Source organism: Lithobates pipiens, unplaced genomic scaffold (genome assembly GCF_037356315.1).
Source record: "Lithobates pipiens isolate NorthernLeopardFrog02 unplaced genomic scaffold, aLitPip1_a1.2 Scaffold_8, whole genome shotgun sequence".
Lineage (NCBI taxonomy): Eukaryota > Metazoa > Chordata > Amphibia > Anura > Ranidae > Lithobates > Lithobates pipiens.
In genome coordinates this window covers 526269224-526286977 of record NW_027507903.1, presented here as the reverse complement: position 1 = coordinate 526286977, position 17754 = coordinate 526269224, and positions in this window count along the sequence as shown.

Sequence of the window (17754 nt, the reverse complement as noted above, 5' to 3'; positions counted from 1 at the left end):
AGACGAAAATTAAATCAATTCTGGAATATTTTTTGTGTGATGCTGAGTAGAAAGTATAGTCTTTCCCTGTTGGATGCACGGATCTCCATGAGTCCACCAGGGAAATAGAGCTCAGTAGGATCTTGATTCTTTTTAGAATTTTATAGGCAATGTGAGTATGTCCCGTGGAAGAGTCTTGAAGTGGGGATAAAGGTATGTTGAAGTCCCCTCCTAGAATAGTGCAACCCTCTGCGAACCATTTCAATTCATTTATAATTACATTGCAAAAGGTAATATGAGCCTTATTCGGGAAATATACATTCGCTAATGTAACTGGAGAGCCTTCCCAAGTGCCTTTCAAGAAGATATAGCATCCCTCTGGGTCAATTAGTTGGTTAGTCAGATCAAATGGTGCGTTTTTGTGTAGGAGGATAGAAACACCTTTAGTCTTAGCTTGTGGGTTCGTGGCATGAAAAGCCTTGGAATAGAGATTGTCAGTGAGTTTTGGGATATTTTGACCCTTGAAGTGTGTTTCCTGTACAAATACTATGGACGGTTTCGTTTTCTTGATTTCTCTTAGAAATTTGGTTCTCTTCTCGGGAATATTTAGCCCGTTAATGTTGTGTGAGATTAGAGTTGGGGACTTGCCTAGAAAAGAGTAGGCCATAATGGAGGGGGGAGTGAGGAACACACACACAAAAAAAAAAAAAAAAAAGGAGGGGGGGGGGGAATTGGAGGAAAGGGTTAGAATAGGGGTGGTGTGGGGTGTAGGTTAAAGAGAAGGTAGAGACCAATTGAGGGATGTAGTGAAGTGGGTTGAGAGTGTCTCTCTGGAGTCGAGATGCTGATCCACGTCAGCAGCTGACGTGATGCCAGTGGAAGGTGTGGCCCGCCAAACACCTGAGGCGACTCTTGGGGGTGAGTGGGAGGTGGGCCGGTGGACGGGAAGGAGAAGTTTCACTAACGGAACTACCGGGGTATGGAGTGGATGACCCATGGGGATTCGGGAAGTGTTTATTTGAAAGAAATTGCTAAGTCTCTTGGGCCCTCTTTTGGAGACCTTCGTGGTGTTTGCCAGGAGATTACATATGTTCACTGTGTGGATGGGGTAGAGTTAATCTAACAAGTTTCAAAGAAAAAACTGGTAAAAAGCAAGATTGCAATGTGTCTTATAATTAAAGCAACTAGACTAGAAGGACGCTAGTTTCATCACGCTGCTAAATTGTGCTTTGTTTGTACCTATTGCGTTAGGAGTAGCTGCTGTATCGCCTATCGTTACAGTATATGTTCCAAGTCATCCAACAGCTTGATAGCGATATGCTGAGCCATTGGAGGAATGAGAACATTAAGATTTAAAAGGCAGTACCTGTAAAAAACAAGGAAACAGTTCCTAGATATGATTTTAAGAATAACACAACCTTTAAGTAAACAGAAAACCTATGGCAATGTAGCCGTCTGAGTATTAACAAAACAACAATATGTGAACTGGACTTATGGAGAGTGTGTGTTACACTTAGTCGGTCGGTGTTGGCCTCCGAAGGTGTGAAGTCTCATGAGTTCTATCCACTTGGAGTGTGGAACATACTCTTCGTTGTCTCGGACGACGACATAATGCTTAAGTGGCAGAACGTACCTTACCCTCGGATAATGAGGACGGCTTCACGAACGGGTTGAGTCAGGATCGTGTAAAGATGAACTGAGATCCGGGTGGAATGTTAGGTACTGTCAAACGTAGCAAGTTACTCAGCCTGTCTTTAACCACTACAATACAGGGCACTTTCACCCCCTTCCTTCCCAGCCCAATTTTCAGCTTTCAGCGCTCTAGCGCTTTCAGTGACAATTGCGCGGTCATGCTACACTGTACCCAAATGAAATTGTTATCATTTTGTTCGCACAAATAGAGCTTTATTTTGGTGTTATTTATTCACGACTCCGTTTTTTTTTTTTTTGCGATATAAGCGCAAAAATAGCGGAAATTTGGAAAAAAAACAATATTTTCTTTTTTCTATTTGAAAAGAAATCCAATAAAATCAAATTTTGACATAAATTTAAGCCAAAATGTATTCTGCTACATGTTTTTGGTAAAAAAAATTCAGTTAAGTGTATAATAATTGGTTTGTGTGATCACGGACATATGTACGCAAATGATCATGTACATATGTGTGCAGGTGATCACGTACATATGTGTGCAGATAATCATTGGGACATGTGATTTTAGTGGGACATATGTGGGGGACATGTTTTTATTATTAGGGACATGTGTTTTTATTATTTGGGGACATGTATGTTTTGGGGACATGTGTGTTTTGGGGACATATGTGGGGACTGTGTTTGTACTGTGTGGTGTGTTTACACTACACTGATGATCAGTGAGTAAAAAGCTGTAAAAAGCAGCCCATACTCACTGATCATCAGCCGGCTGCAGCGTTCTGCTCTCCTCTCCTCAGCGGTGACTTCCGTGTGAGGAGAGGAGAGCCGATTGCCTAGCAACCGGCTGTTTGTTTACATCACATGACGGCCGTGATTGGACACGGCCGTCATGTGATCAGGAGGGCCAATCACAGAGCCCTCCTGCCGATCTGAGATGTGCCGTGTCCGGGTGACACGAGCACATCGGGATCGCGCCGCTGCGCGAGCGCGCGCGATCCCGCTACTCCTGAAGGACGTTCCTGAACGACCTATCAGGAGTAGACGGCTCCCACCCGGCCGTATATATGCATTGGCCGGGTGGGAAGTGGTTAAGGAAAGAAGCTTACCTTGCATAGCGATGCTCATCTACTCGTGATGAGAAAGGCCGGTTGTAATGGGTAAAGTCCAGGTATCCGTCAACATTAATCATCAGGTGAAGACCTGTGCAGCGTGGCTTTATTACTCTTCGCACGTGAAGAAACTGTTCCCTAAAAACGTAGGTAGTGGAAAAAATATAAAAAGAAAAAATGGAAAGAAAAAAGGATAATAAATGAGAACGGCCAAAGGCTCAGACGCGGGCCATGAACTTGTAAGTCAAAATAGGAAAAGTGAAGCCTTATTTTTCACGACGGGTGACCTTCTTCGGGGGATATCCGCGGGCCCGTTCATTACATTCTGGAATTGCTGGCGTAGGGAGGGTTGTGGTTGCTTCTGTTCATATTACTTCTGTGTCTCCCGAGGTGGTAGGGGGATTTCGCAGGTGAGGGGCCTGTTGTGGATGGCAGGTTGTTGACTGAGGGAGGTAGCTTATATTCAGAATACCAGTCGGGGAGGTCAACAGGCGCAATCTGTAGGTGTTCACAAAAAGCGAGCAGGTCTTCAGGGACTCTGAGCATATGTTGCTTGCCGTTGAATGTAGCCTGCAGTGCAAATGGGAACTTCCACCTATATGCGATCCCTTTCTCCTTAAGGACTTCCAGCAGCGGTCTCAGAGCCCTTCTATTCCGCAGAGTTATGGGAGGAGATATCCTGGAATAGTTGCACAATGACGCCGTTGAACGTTATTTGATTGTTTGCTCTGGATTTCAATAGTATTTCCTCCTTCAAGGGGAAATTAGGAAGGCAGCATATGATGTCCCTCGGTGGGTTGTTATCAGGCGCTTTGGGTCTCAAAGCTCTGTGCGCTCTGTCAAACTCTATCGGGGAGTCATCAGGCCTTTCTATAAGTCTGTTGAAGATGGCAGATAAAGCCGGTTTAATTTGTTCTGGGGTGACAGATTCAGGAACTCCCCTCACTCTTATATTATGTCTCCTTCCTCTGTTATCGAGGTCTTCGATCTGCCTATTCATTTCAACCATCTGTTGGGAGTGAGTTGTAGCAATGTCATCCAGTCTCACTAAAGCTCTGTCTCTCCTCTTGCCCGCTCTGTCATTGACCGCCATTTGTTCAGATAGTCTGAGCAGTTCAAACTTGATGTCAGTGATAGCTGCTGAAAAGGAATTATTGATATCCGCAGCTATTTCTGTCATGGTTGCATAGGTTAGAGGGGGGTCACAGGTGTCAGTACCTCTGGAGGAGTCCTCCGAAGCTGGTATGGAAAGTTCATCGTCCTCCCTGTCCTCTCTGTCCTCTCTCCCTGCAGACCTGTGAGCCTGCGCCATCTTGGGACTGCAGCTCCCGTCGTTGTATCGGTATTTACTGAGGTTTGCCGGCGATTGTTTGCTTTTCGGTGTGCCCGATGAGCGTAGGGGCCGTATGTGTGCCCCTTTTTTCGTGTGGTTTGGCATAATCTCCCTTTATAGCGGTCCGTTTTCGGTCCGAATCCCCTGAGTCCTCGGAGCTCCTCTACTCAGCGTCCATCCACGCTGCTCGCCAAGCCAAGCCATATGTTATATGTTATAACATAATAATGTATTATTTATCTATTTACTGTGTAATTACTGGTTGGAACTTATAACGTCAAACTTCAGTAATTTGTCCGTTAAGCCACCTGCTTGAGTACAGTTTTTGAAAAGAATATTGTAAATTGCCTTAAAAACAAAATATAACAATTATTTGTATATTACTTATTAACCCCTTGCCACCCAGGCCAATTCTGACACTTCTGTCCTATATGTAAAAATCATTATTTTTTGGGCTAGAAAATTACTCAGAACCCTCAAACATTATATATATATATTGTTAAGCAGACACCCTAGGGAATAAAATGGCGGTCACTGCATCTTTTTTTATGCGGTATATACAGTATTTGCGCAGCAATTTTTCAAACGTGTTTTTTTTTGGTAAGAAAATGTTTTGTGAATAATCCCCCTGCTGATAGAGCTCTCTCCTCAGCCTGTCCCCACACACCCTCTCACCTGCTGACCTGTGACTTGGGGAATCACTCCCGCAGTGTTATTGTGTTCTACCAGTGGGGAGCCTTCCCTACCCACACAATACAATGATCAGTGTTGCTAACTATAGCTGGCAGCACTGATTGTTTTGGGAAAAAAACTGACAGGCTGGTTGTACATAAGTCGAATAGTACTTTGACTTGTGTACCAGCTAGCCCATACATAGATCGACTATGGCTGGTCTCTGCTTAATTGGCTTAATTTCAATCCATGTATGGCTCGCTGAACAACTATGCAGTCCCTAAACTTCCTTCAATAAACCTTTTTCCTTCCCAGAATCCTTCATCCTCCTCGTCTGTACATAGTGCCTGCTGTCATACGCTCCACACTCCTATCCTGTACATATTTCCCTCTGTCATCCCATCCACACTCCTATCTTGTACATACTGCTCACTGTCATACCCTCCACACTCCTCTCCTGTACATACTGTCCACTGTCATAACCCTCCACACTCCTCTCCTGTACATACTGTCTTCTGTCAAACCCTCCATATGCCTTGCCTATACATAGTTCCTGCTGTTATACACTTCTCTCCTGTACATAACGCCCACTGTCATACCCTCCACATTCCTCTGCTGTGCATACTGCCCACTGTCATGCCCTCTACACTCCTCTCCTGTGCATACACCCACTGTCATACACTTCTCTCCTGTACATAGTGCCTGCTGTCATACACTGCTATGCTGTACATAGTGCCCACTGTCATACAATTCTCTCCTGTACATACTGCCCTCTGTCATACCCTCTACACTCCTCTCCTATATATACTTCCCTCTGTCATACCCTCCACACTTCTCTCCTATACATAGTCCCCACTGTCATACCCGCCACATTCCTCTCCTGTGCATACTACCCACTGTCACACACTTCGACCCTGTACATAGTTCCCACTGTTATACCCTCCACACTCCTCTCCTGTACATACTGCCCACTGTTATACACTTCTTTCCTGTACATATTTCATATTGTCATACCCTCCACATTACTCCGGTGCATACTGCTCACTGTCATACCCTCCACACTCCTCTCCTGTACATATCACCCACTGTCTTCCCCTCCACACTTGTCTCCTGTACATACTGCTCAGTATCATACCCTCTCTACTGCTCTGCTGTGCATACTACCCACTTTCATAAACTCCTCTACTGTACATAGTGCAGGCTGTCATACCCTCCACACTCTCTCACCCCCTTTCTCTTGCTCTCTCATCCTCCCTTTCTCTATTTAATTTAATTTGTTATAACAAAAAATGTTTATTTTTATTTTTTTAAAAAGCCCTACCAAAATCCTCAGCACCAGGCCCGGGATGTTTTTAATCTGGCCCTGAGAGGTAGGGAGAGGAAAGGTTTGAAAAGGTATTAAGATAGAGATGGAGAAGAGGGAGAGTTATCTGAGCACTTAGAAAGTAATAACCGTTACAAAGTATTTAATTAGTGGATCTGGGACCGAAAAATCTCATCTCCAAATCCACTCTGTGGAAACATGGAAAGGCTACAATTCAACAAACGAAGGTAAATGTTATCACCTATACACTTCTAATGATCAGTACAGAGTCACTAATAAAACCAAGTGGTAGGTGATAAATAGCACAGCCAAAATAAAAAGAAACCCAGCCTATTTTTATCTCAAATTGTCCAACAACTATGCAAACAGTGCATAATAGTTAGGGTGCAAAAATAGATACTCTGCAATAAAGAAAAACAAAAAACAAAACTATGACTTCAGCAGTTTTAGGATCAACTCAAGGGTGTTGGGGGGCTGCTAGCAATAAACAGAGAGAAGAACATTTTTGAGTTAGCGACATGTCGCCCAAACTAATTGGCACATCTCATGGTTGTTTGCGTCTGGGAGTCTTTTAATTAGATAATGCTGATCCTAGCGGTCTGTGTACCCGGTTCCGTGGTGCCCAACGTAGGGGAGGCCACGTCTTCACCTGCAAGATGTGCTGCTCTGGTTCTGACCATTCAGTTTTTGCCATCCACACAGGTGAGAAAAGCTCTCAGAACGTCCCCCAAGCAACAACTGGGGGGGGGGGGGGGGTGAGAGTTCTTCTCTGGGCTGAGAGTTTGTAAATATGGGCAGTGAGAGTCTGTCTCTGAGTTTTAAATGCAATGCCACTGTTATCTCCCCCTATTCCATGCCAGAGGAGATCAGGTAAAATGTAGGAATCTCTGTTCACCAGGTGTGTAAATCACCTTGGTCCTCATCTGGTGCTTTGGAGGTGGCCTGTCTCGGGTTGGGAGTACCGCCATGTGAGACTGGTCCCCAGTTACATTTCATTCATTTGGACAATCTTTATCCAGTGAGGAGAGTGGGGATTTGTGTGGGCCTCCCTCAGCTCTGGGAAGGGCAAATTCCTGGTACCATTCCGGGAGTGCGACTGGTTCCATGTTCAGGGAATAGGGATGAGCTTCGTGTTCGAGTCGAACATACGTTCGACTCGAACATCGGCTGTTCGCCCGTTCTGCGAATTCCGAACATTATGGGCCGTTCGCGCCAAATTCGTGTGGCGCTCACGGCCCACAATGCACTGCGTCATCGCAGTGCATTGCTGGCTCATGATTGGCCAAGCATGCACTGTGACCCCGCATGCTTGGCCAATCACAGCGCCAGCAGCGAGGAGAGCCATGATTGGCCACAGGCAGGGTGCCTGTGGCCAATCATAGCTCAGGCTGTGTAGTACACGCCCCACACTATATAAGGCCGCCAGCACGGCGGCCTTGTGTAGTGTGTTGGCGTCTGAAGCAGTTAGTGGGTGTTCTGTGTACCTTCAACACAGTACACATCGATGATTATCGGCCGATTTTCGATCTTGCTCTTCTGTAGTGGTTGTTGTCTGCTTGCCCTGACCGCAGTATACACCACTATATTCACCTCACCTATATAGCTAGTGATCTATCTTTTATAATAGAGCTTGCAGTCAGTAGTGTTAGGAGCTTGTGCGTGCTGTCTGCGTGCTCTGTACCCAGTACACACTGCTATATCCACCTACATAGCTCTTCTCTATTTGAGCCCACTTGCCATCTGCAGGAGTTATTGGAAGTTGTGTGTGCCTCCAGCACAGCACAGTATACATCTGTATATACCCCTTTATCTCTGGTGTTCTATAAAAAAGGCATCTGCAGGAGTTAGTGGGTGTTTTGTGCCTCCAGCACAATATACACCTGTATCTACCCTTTATTGCTGTTCTCTAATAGAGCCATCTGCAGGGCTTAGTGGGTGTTGTGTGACTCCATTACAGTATACCCCTTTATCTCTGGTGTTCTATAATAAAGGCATCTGCAGGAGTTAGTGGGTGTTGTGTGCCTCCAGCACAATATACACTACCCAACTGCTGTTTTACCCAACTCCCTTCAGGCCATTACCATGTCTGGAAGGCAGACAGGAGCGAGCGGATAAAAGAGGGCAAGCAGGCTCTGTGTCTAGAGACAACAGTGCTGGTCGTGGACGCGGTGCATTGTCATCAGCACGTGGCCATGGGACACGCTTGTCCTTCTTTTCAGCAGCTGGACATGTTGAACCGCAACATGCCAATGACTTGGTAGAGTGGATGACCAAGCCCTCTTTACCCAGTCTCAGGGTACTAGCAAAGCATCTGCCAACGCATCGTCTTCCCTCGTCTCAATGTCATCATCAGTGACTCCTTCCCTAGACCCACCACGTCCTCCTGAGGAGTCTCCTGAACTCTTTGAGCACAGTGTTGGGTACATGCTCCAGGAGGATGCCCAGTGTTTTGTAGCCTCTGATGATGACACTCAGCTAGAGGAAGGCAGTAGCGTGAATGCAGAGAGAGGGGATGCTCAAGAAGGACAGCAATCTGGCAGTCATGTTCCACAAGCTACAGTATATTGCCAGGTTTGCTACAGCGATGAAGAGGGAGGGGATGATGAGGGCACTGACTCCACGTGGGTGCCTGGTAGGAGAGAGGAGGAGGAGGAGGCACATGTCCAACGAGGCAGGATGCCCTCCGGGGGCCAGCTTATGGGCAGCACACCGACTGAATCACAGCGCAGAGCTACGCCTGTGCAGGGCGCTGCCTCTGCGCGTTATTCTAAAAGTTCTTTGGTGTGGGCCTTTTTTGAGACTAGTGCATCAGATCGCACCGCTGCTATTTGCAACATATGTCTCAAGCGTATCTCGCGTGGCCAAAACATCAGCCGCTTGGGCACCACATGCTTGACCAGACATATGTTGACCTGCCATGCAGCTCGTTGGCAAGCGTACCTCAAAGACCCACACCAAAGAACAAAGCGGACCTCTCCTTGCTCCTCATCAGCTGGCATCTCCAACCCCACTAGACATTCAGTCCTCTCTGAAACCTGCTCTGAGAGGAATGAAGGTGTAGAATTAGGTGTGTCATAGCCAAGTGCTTCCGGGCACTCTGCTAGCAGTACACCCACGTCTGATTATAGCAGGCAAATGTCCCTGCCCCAGCTGCTGGACCGGCGGAAGAAGTTCACTCCCAGCCATCCACATGCCCAGTGGTTGAATGCTAGCTTGGCTGAATTGCTAGCACTTCAACTGCTGCCTTTTCAGTTGGTAGACTCGGCCCCCTTCCGTGAGTTTGTACAATGTGCGGTTCCTCAGTGGCAGGTCCCCAAACGCCACTTTTTCTCACGGAAGGCGATTCCGGCTCTCTACCGGCATGTGGAAGGCAATGTCCTTGCCTCGCTGGACAGGGCGGTCAGCAATAAGGTGCATATTACCGCTGACTCATGGTCCAGCAGGCATGGACAGGGACGTTACCTGTCTTTCACGGCCCATTGGGTCACTGTTCTGGCAGCTGGGAAGGATGCAGGACAAGGTGCAGTAGTGTTGGAGGTTGTTCCGCCACCACGCCTCCAAAATGCTACTATTGGTTGTGACACACCTCTCTCCTCCACCCCTCCTCTTCTTCTTCCTCCATGGCCTCTTCCAGTGCTCTGTCCTCAGAACCAGCGGTGCTCCGTAGGCGTTCCAGGGGCTACGCAAGTACGCAGGCAAAACGATGCCATGCCGTGCTTGCGCTTGTTTGTTTGGGGGACAGGAGCCACACTGGGGCGGATGTTTTGTCAGCTCTGCAGGGGCAGGCCGAGAGGTGGTTGACGCCACGCTAGCTTAAGCCAGGAATGGTGGTTTGCGACAATGGCACCAACCTCCTCTCCGCCCTCCGACAGGGACAACTGACCCATGTGCCCTGTGTAGCTCACGTCCTTAACCTGGTGGTGCAGCGGTTCTTTGGCAGGTACCCGGGCTTACAGGATGTCCTGAAGCAGGCCAGGAAAGTCTGTGTGCATTTCCGCCAATCATTTAATGCCTGTGCTCGGCTGGCTGAGCTCCAAAAGGAGTTGAACCTTCCCAAGAACCGCCTTATATGTGACATGCCCACCAGGTGGAACTCAATGTTGGCCATGCTGCAGCGGCTGCACACGCAGCAGGGGGCCATCAATGAGTACCTGTGCGACTACGGCACCAGGACAGGGTCAGGGGAGCTCAGTTTTTTCTCACCACGCCAGTGGGGCATGATCAGGGATGCATGCACTGTCCTGTCACCGTTTGAGGAGGCCACAAGGATGGTGAGCAGTGACAGTGCATGCATCAGTGACACTGTACCTCTTGTCCACCTCTTGGAGCATACACTGCGTGGAATAATGGACAGGGCACTTGAGGCAGAACAGAGGCAGGAAGAGGAGGACTTCCTTGCCTCTCAAGGCCCTCTTTATCCAGACAGTGTTCCTGCTGTGCCACCCATCACCTAGGAAGAGGATGAGGAGGAGGAAGAAGAGGAGGAAGATGATTGTGTCAGCATGGAGGTGGAGGCTGGCACTCAGCATCAGCAGCAGCAGTCTTGTAGGGATGATTTACAGTCCCAAGAAACACGTGGACTTGTACGTGGCTGGGAGGAGGTAGCTGCGGATCATGTTGTCCTTGAACAACTCAATGCCTCAGCTAACCTACACTGCATGGCCTCCCTGATCCTGCAAAGCCTGCGGAAGGATCCTCGTATTCTTCGGATCAAGGAGAGGGACCATTACTGGCTGGCCACTCTCCTTGATCCACGGTACAAGGGTAAGGTTGCCGACCTTATCTTGCCATCGCAGAGGGAGCAGAGGATGAGACGTCTCCGGGAGGCCTTGCAGAAAGGTCTGTGCAACGCGTTCCCAGAGACTGGGAGGTTACAAACTTCTAGTCCTGGACAACGTGTTGCTGAGACATCAGTCAGAAGGAGCGGTGGAGAAGGTGGCCGTCTGACTGATGCTTTCAGACAATTTTTTAGTCCGCAGCCCCAAGGTATGATCGGTTCCAGCAACCATCGCCAGCGTCTGATTTACATGGTGCAGGAATACCTAGGGGCAAGGTCAGACTTGGACACCTTTCCCACCGAAAATCCTCTGGCTTACTGGGTATTGAGGATGGATCACTGGCCAGAGCTTGCACAGTATGCAATTGAGCTACTGGCCTGTCCTGCATCCAGCGTTCTTTCGGAACGCACCTTCAGTGCTGCTGGTGGCTTTGTTACCGATCACAGGGTGCGCCTGTCCACCGAATCAGTTGATCGACTGACCTTCATCAAGATGAATCAGTCTTGGATCACCCACAGCTACCAAGCACCTGAAGCTGATGTAACCAAATAATTTTTTGGGAAATATCACATCCCTTCAAGACTGCCTATGCTGATGCTGAGTGACAGTCCTGTTATGTTGATTGTCTATCCTCTTCCTCCTCCGCTGATATGTTGGAAGAACATTTCTGGTTCTGGGTGATGCCATCAGCCCAATTTTTCTGCCCCTGTTTAACAGGGGCGTTTAATTACAATTTTTGATGCAATGCTTTGCAGCAGGGCTAATTCCTGCAATAAAAATAGAGTATATGGGAGAGGTTGCAGTGTGGTGGCACCAGCACCAGTGCCTAAGGCCCAATTTTTCTGCCCCTGTTTAACAGGGGAGTTTAATTACAATTTTTGATGCAATGCTTTGCAGCAGGGCTAATTCCTGCAATAAAACAAGAGTATATGGGAGAGGTTGCAGTGTCGTGGCACCAGCACCAGTGCCTAAGGCCCAATTTTTCTGCCCCTGTTTAACAGGGACATGTAATTACAATTCTTGATATAATATTTCACAGGAGGGCCCGTTCCTGTGCCCACCCAGAGTAACTGTGAAGACTTATAGTGTTGTGGCACCAGCACCACAACCACCAAAGGTCATTTTTCTACCACTGTTCAACAATGGCATGTAATTAAAATTCTTGATGTAATCATTCACAGCAGGGCGCTCCAGCGCCCAACAAGAGTCACTTTGAGAGCTTACAATGTTGTGGCAAAACCAATACCTTGTTCGGCCATTTCTGCAGAGCATATAGGGCAGGCCCCTACTTTCAAACATCCAACTTACAAACATCTCCTACTTGCAAACGGAATGAGACAACAGCAAGTGAGATGAAAAAAGATGTACGACAAAACAAATTATACAGGGGTGATAACCCTTCCCTATGTTTTCCAAAAAGCTTAAAAATAATTTTTTGGACTGGAGCTACACTTTAAAAATGTACCAGTTGAAAATTACAAACAGATTCAACTTAACACAACAAACCTACACAGTCCCTGTCTTGTTTGCACCGCCTGTATACTGCTGTTCTGAGTATATAGGGCCTGGGGGCCACACGCATTTCCTTTTTTTAATATGGGTACTGGGTTTCCCTTAATATGCGTACAAGACCCAAAGGGGCTGGTAATGGGCAGGGAGGGCTACCCATGCCATTTTTCTCAATGATTTTCAACCATATTGCAGGAACCAGATATAACAATAAAACCGCAAGCAGTTTTAAATGATGTTATTTCCATTTAATGTCATTTTGTGCAGGGACTGTTCTAAACGCGGGAAACACGTGGCACTTCACAGGCATACTACAGACACCCCCCAGGCACCATATTTAAAGGAATATTTCACTTTTTTTCACTTTAATCGTCATTAAAATCAGTGCTCCTGCCAAAACTGCCATTTTTAAAAACATTTTAGGCATTGACCCATGTCCCCTGGGGCAGGAGCCAGGTCCCCAAACCCTTTTTAGGACAGTATCTTGCATATTAGCCGTTAAAATTAGCACTTTTAATTTTGAACGTTCGAGTCCCATAGACTTCAATGGGGTTCTAAAGTTCATACGAATTTGGGGTCCGTTCGAAAGTTTTGGTGCGAACCGAACCGGGGGTGTTCGGCTCATCCCTATCAGGGAATCAAAGAAATCGGGCAGGTCCATTGGGGTGTGTAGTACATGCTGTTTGCTTGCATGTGTTACAGCGAGGGCAAAGGGAAAGCCCAACGTGTACTTCCTGTCGTTCACTCTGTTTGTCGAGCAGGGGCCGTAGGTCCCTGCGGTTCCTCAAAGTTATTTGTGACAAGTCATGAAACAACAAAATGGTCTCACCATTGAGCACGATGTTATCATTTCTCCTCACTTTGTTTATAATGGCTTCTTTAATGGGAAGCTTTGCAGGCAGCAGATTATATCCCTAGGGGGAGTAGTGTCAGGGCCTTTTAGCCTGAGGGCTCTTTGAGCCTGCACAAGATCGATTGCAGTGTCCTCCTGCTTCTCTAAGAGGCTGTTGAAAACTCTTTGCAGTGCTGGAGTTATTTGGACTGTGTCCACAGATTCAGGGATCCCCCTCACCCTAATATTTCTCCTTCTGCCCCTATTATCTAAGTCCTTAAGGTGTCTGTTCATCTGAACGACGTGAGTGGAGTGAGACGGCGCCACGTTTTCCAGTCTATTCAGTCTCTTGTCTCTGTGTTTTCCACGTGTCTCTACTACGGCTAACTTTTCTGTTAGGACTAACAGGTTGGATTTCAGTTTGGTGATTGCCGCAGAGAATGTGGACTTTATGTCTGCTGCAAAGCCCAACAGATCAGCGTGGGTCAGAAATTGATTCGTCTGCGTATAGCCCCTACCTGAGTCTCCTACTGTGGATAGCGAATTCTCGCTGGAGTCTTCCTCCTCTCGCTGCACCCGTGCCATTTTGTTCCCCGCCATGCTGCTGTGGGACACTGCCTGGTTTTTAAACAGATCAGTAATGTTTCTGGCTGATGTAGTCGCCTGCTGCGTTTGGAGCGAGTTTGTGGGGTCTGGTAGAGCTATTTGCCCATAGCTGAGTAGCTGGAAGCAGGGTTTCAGGTTCCAGGCCGGGTTCCTTCACGGAGCTTCACTAGTGTGCGACCGTTGCCATAGAGAGCCAAGCCATGCCCCGTACATATACTGTATATATTATACTGTACATTCTATAAATTAAAATAGTATTGTAAGAAACAGTGAAGCAGATGGTGACTAGTTCCACTGTTCCACAGTTTCACTCTTCAGTAAGTGAGCAAAAGAAGATACTACAAGTGCCACTTTATTTTAGGACCAAGCAGACAACAGAGTACTGAAATTCCATCTATTGAAAAATATTAGTTTATTTCTCTTTTAGAATGCTAAACAGAAATGTGTAAGCCACCAAGTCTGCCTATTCTACAGTGTATGATTATCATTAATTCCCAATTAGCTCCATAGTGAGATCTGCTTATATGGGTTAATAATGCCACTGGGAATGTGGCATTGTGTACTAATTACAGCATATCAGTGTGGATCATTGAATGTCACACTGTCATACCCTCATCAGTGAGTCGCTGAACCTAAGCAGACCTGCCGCTTATAATTGTCTGGTAAGTGTAGTGACAATGTTGTCATCCACTCGGGAAAGGCAGAGGCAGTGTCTTCAAAGTTTCTATATTGCCTGGGCATTGAATATGCTTCATTACTTTTTTAACAGCCTCATCAAGATCACTTTGAAGCCCTGGGGTTACAGTTTATGCACAGCTCATTACCTCATTAGTAGCCACAAGAATTTCTCCTAACCATTTGACTGCCATGCATTTGCATAATGAGGGCAGCATTCCTTTATGTATACAGGCCAGATATTCAAAAAGTTACAGCATTCCTTAGTCTTCATTCATTTTAGTCCTACCAAAAGGCAAGTGTCTCACCTTTAAATGCTTTCCCACTTTGACCCTTCCTCTGCAAAGGAAAAGAGAATCTAGGACATGGTTGTCACACATAGTGTTCCGTAAATAGTATGAGAAATTGGTATCCATTTCTTCAATGGAAATAGAGGGAATCTTTTAATAGGAACATTTATTTTTGTAATTTTCTTTTATCTTTAGGAATATACCTGGTTACTTTGTGATGTATTGCTAGGATAGGAAGTGAAATCTCCAAACAGGACACATAAAACGAAGAAGTTGTAACAATTCCATGTAAATATATGCTGGTTGCCAACATTTAGAAAATAGTTCATTGGCATGTCTTGAAGGTTCTGGCAAGCAAAACACCTGCCTGACTCGTGAAGTAGAAAAATCAGCATTGACTCAGGATGTGGTTTCACAGCATATGACTTGTTGTGCCACACCTGTCCTCCTATGTTTTTCTGTTTCTGACAAAATAGGACCTCAAAGTACAATGAAGAGAAAGTCGCAGTAAAATAAGTACCATCACTGGTGTCAGCTGGAGGAAAATAAGTCTCATCTCTGGCATCAGTGGGTTAAAATAAAACCCATATTGTTGGTGTAAGTGGGATACATTAATTCTCATGGTGATGTCAACAGGAGTTAAATAAGCCCCCTTATACTCATAGTGTTAGTGGGAGTAAAATAAACTCCATATTGTTGGTGTCATTGGGCTCCATTCACTTAGCAGTATCTTTCACATTAAAAAGTTAGGTAAAATACTGCTCAGCGTTTTTATGAAGTCTTGCAGATTTTTTAATAGTAAAAGCATGAGGTAATTTAGCATCTGGCACTAGCCTGCATATTTTTTAACATAAAAAATAGGCATTGTTAACGACCGGGCAGCCACCTGGGTCGTTAATAACCAGTAAACAACATGGTTGTTAAGGACACGGCGGCAGCCCACTCCTTAACAACAGATGAGTCCCCAGCTGCGAGTTGTCAAAGTAAAAAAAAAAAGTGATAAAACAGTCAAGGGTCCCCTCCAATCCATACCAGGCCCATCAGGTCTGGTATAGATTTTCAAGGAAACCCCCACGCCAAAATAAAAAAAAAATGGCGTGGGGTCCCCTCCAAAATCCATACCAGACCCTTATCTCTGAGCATGCAGACTGGCAGGTTAAGAAAGAGAGGGGACGAGGGAGCGCCCCCCCCCCCGAACCATATTAGGACACATGCCTTCAACATGGAGGGACGCTTTGGGGCAGGGGGGCTCTTCCCCACAAGCCTGGCTAAAGGTTGTTAGGGGTCAGAATCCCTCCATCCATCCAATCCATTCATCCATCCACTGCATCCATTCATACACCCATTCCATCCACCCACACATTCCATCCATCCATCCACTGCATTCATCCAATCCATCCATCAACCCCATCCATCCCATCAACCCCATCCATCCATCCCATCCATCCAGCCATCCAGACAAGCTTCCTTCACTGTACACTGATCTGTGATGGATCAGAACACTGACAGGCAGATCTACCATCTCCTGATCATTAAATATCTCCTTCCTTGCTGCATCCATATACCCCATCAATCCATCCACCCACCCACCCATTAATCCCCCCCATAATCCATCCACCCACACCATCCACCTATCCATCCATCCACCCACCTATCCATCCACCCAATCCATCCATCCCTGAACACCCCCCTTCCTGCTGGTTGTGTATATCCTGTCTATCCCTTCTCTTTCCTATATGAAAGAAGTTTATTTCTTGGTATTGTCCTAAAGCTGTCCTTACTCTGTCCAATCCCCTTTTTCACCAGACCATACAAAATACAGTCTGTGCAATCTCTGCCATCTACTATGTAGTGCAAGAGCCTGTCTTGGAGGGGGGGGGTGGGGGGTACGAGTGAGGGGCAAGGTCTGTTTTGCGCCCCCCTAAAACTTTGACCACCAGCCTCCACTGGCTCCCACAAAGCGGTCCACTATGACTCTCTCCAGGATTTGGGCTGGGGTAGCGACCTCTGGCTGTGAGGTGAATGAGGTCATACATCTGGGACCTTGCAGGTTGATCCACCTTAAATTGCCAAGCATGGACTCGCTGAGCTCTCACAGCCATTGTTACGTCAAGGCGGGCCAGAATCTAATTTTTCAGAGTTTTATATTGCCGGGCCACAGCAGCATTCAGATCAAAATAGGCCTTCTGTGGGTCCCCGTTCAAAAAGGGGGCAAGAACCTCAACCCATTGGTCCTGGGGTAGCTCTTGTCACTCTGCCACCCTCTCAAAAACTGTGAGGAAAGCCTCTACGTCATTCTCGGCCGTCATTTTCTGTAGTGCAGCCTGTACTTGCTTGAGTAAATCTGCAACATTGTCCACATGTAGGACCTGGTCAGTCAGGGACTGTACCTGACTCTTTATGAGCTTATTGAACTCCTTCTACTGCCGCATGGCCACTTTGGTAGCAGTTATCAACAAGCGGTTGGTTCTTGTTGGTCTGTGCATGCTTGTACCAGCTGTTTGTATAGTTCCTCCATTCTCTTAACAGTATACTAGTATCAGTGAATTCAAAAAAATCTTCCTCTCTTTTTTTTCCCTTCAAAAAATGCTGCTGCAAGAGGTACAGTCTCTGGGTCTTGTGCCCACTCCAAGCCACCAATTGTAGGGGACTCAATGCAGGGACAAACTACAGTTTCTTAAAGAATAATAAGAATTAAATAATAAACATATCATACTTACCTCCACTGTGCAGCTTGTTTTGCAGAATGGAACAGATTCTGGTCTTCTGGGGTCCCTCGGTGGCTCCTCCCCACATCTGATAACCCCCTCGGAGAAGCGCTTCCCCGAGGGGGGTTAACTTGTGGGCGCTCTCCCAAATCCAGCATTCGGTATCCATAGAGGCCGAATGCAGGACACGGCCCTGCCCCCCGGTGCTCGTGTCATTGATTTGATTGACAACAGAAGGAGCCAATGGCTGCACTGCTATCAATCTATCCAATCAATATCCAATCAACAG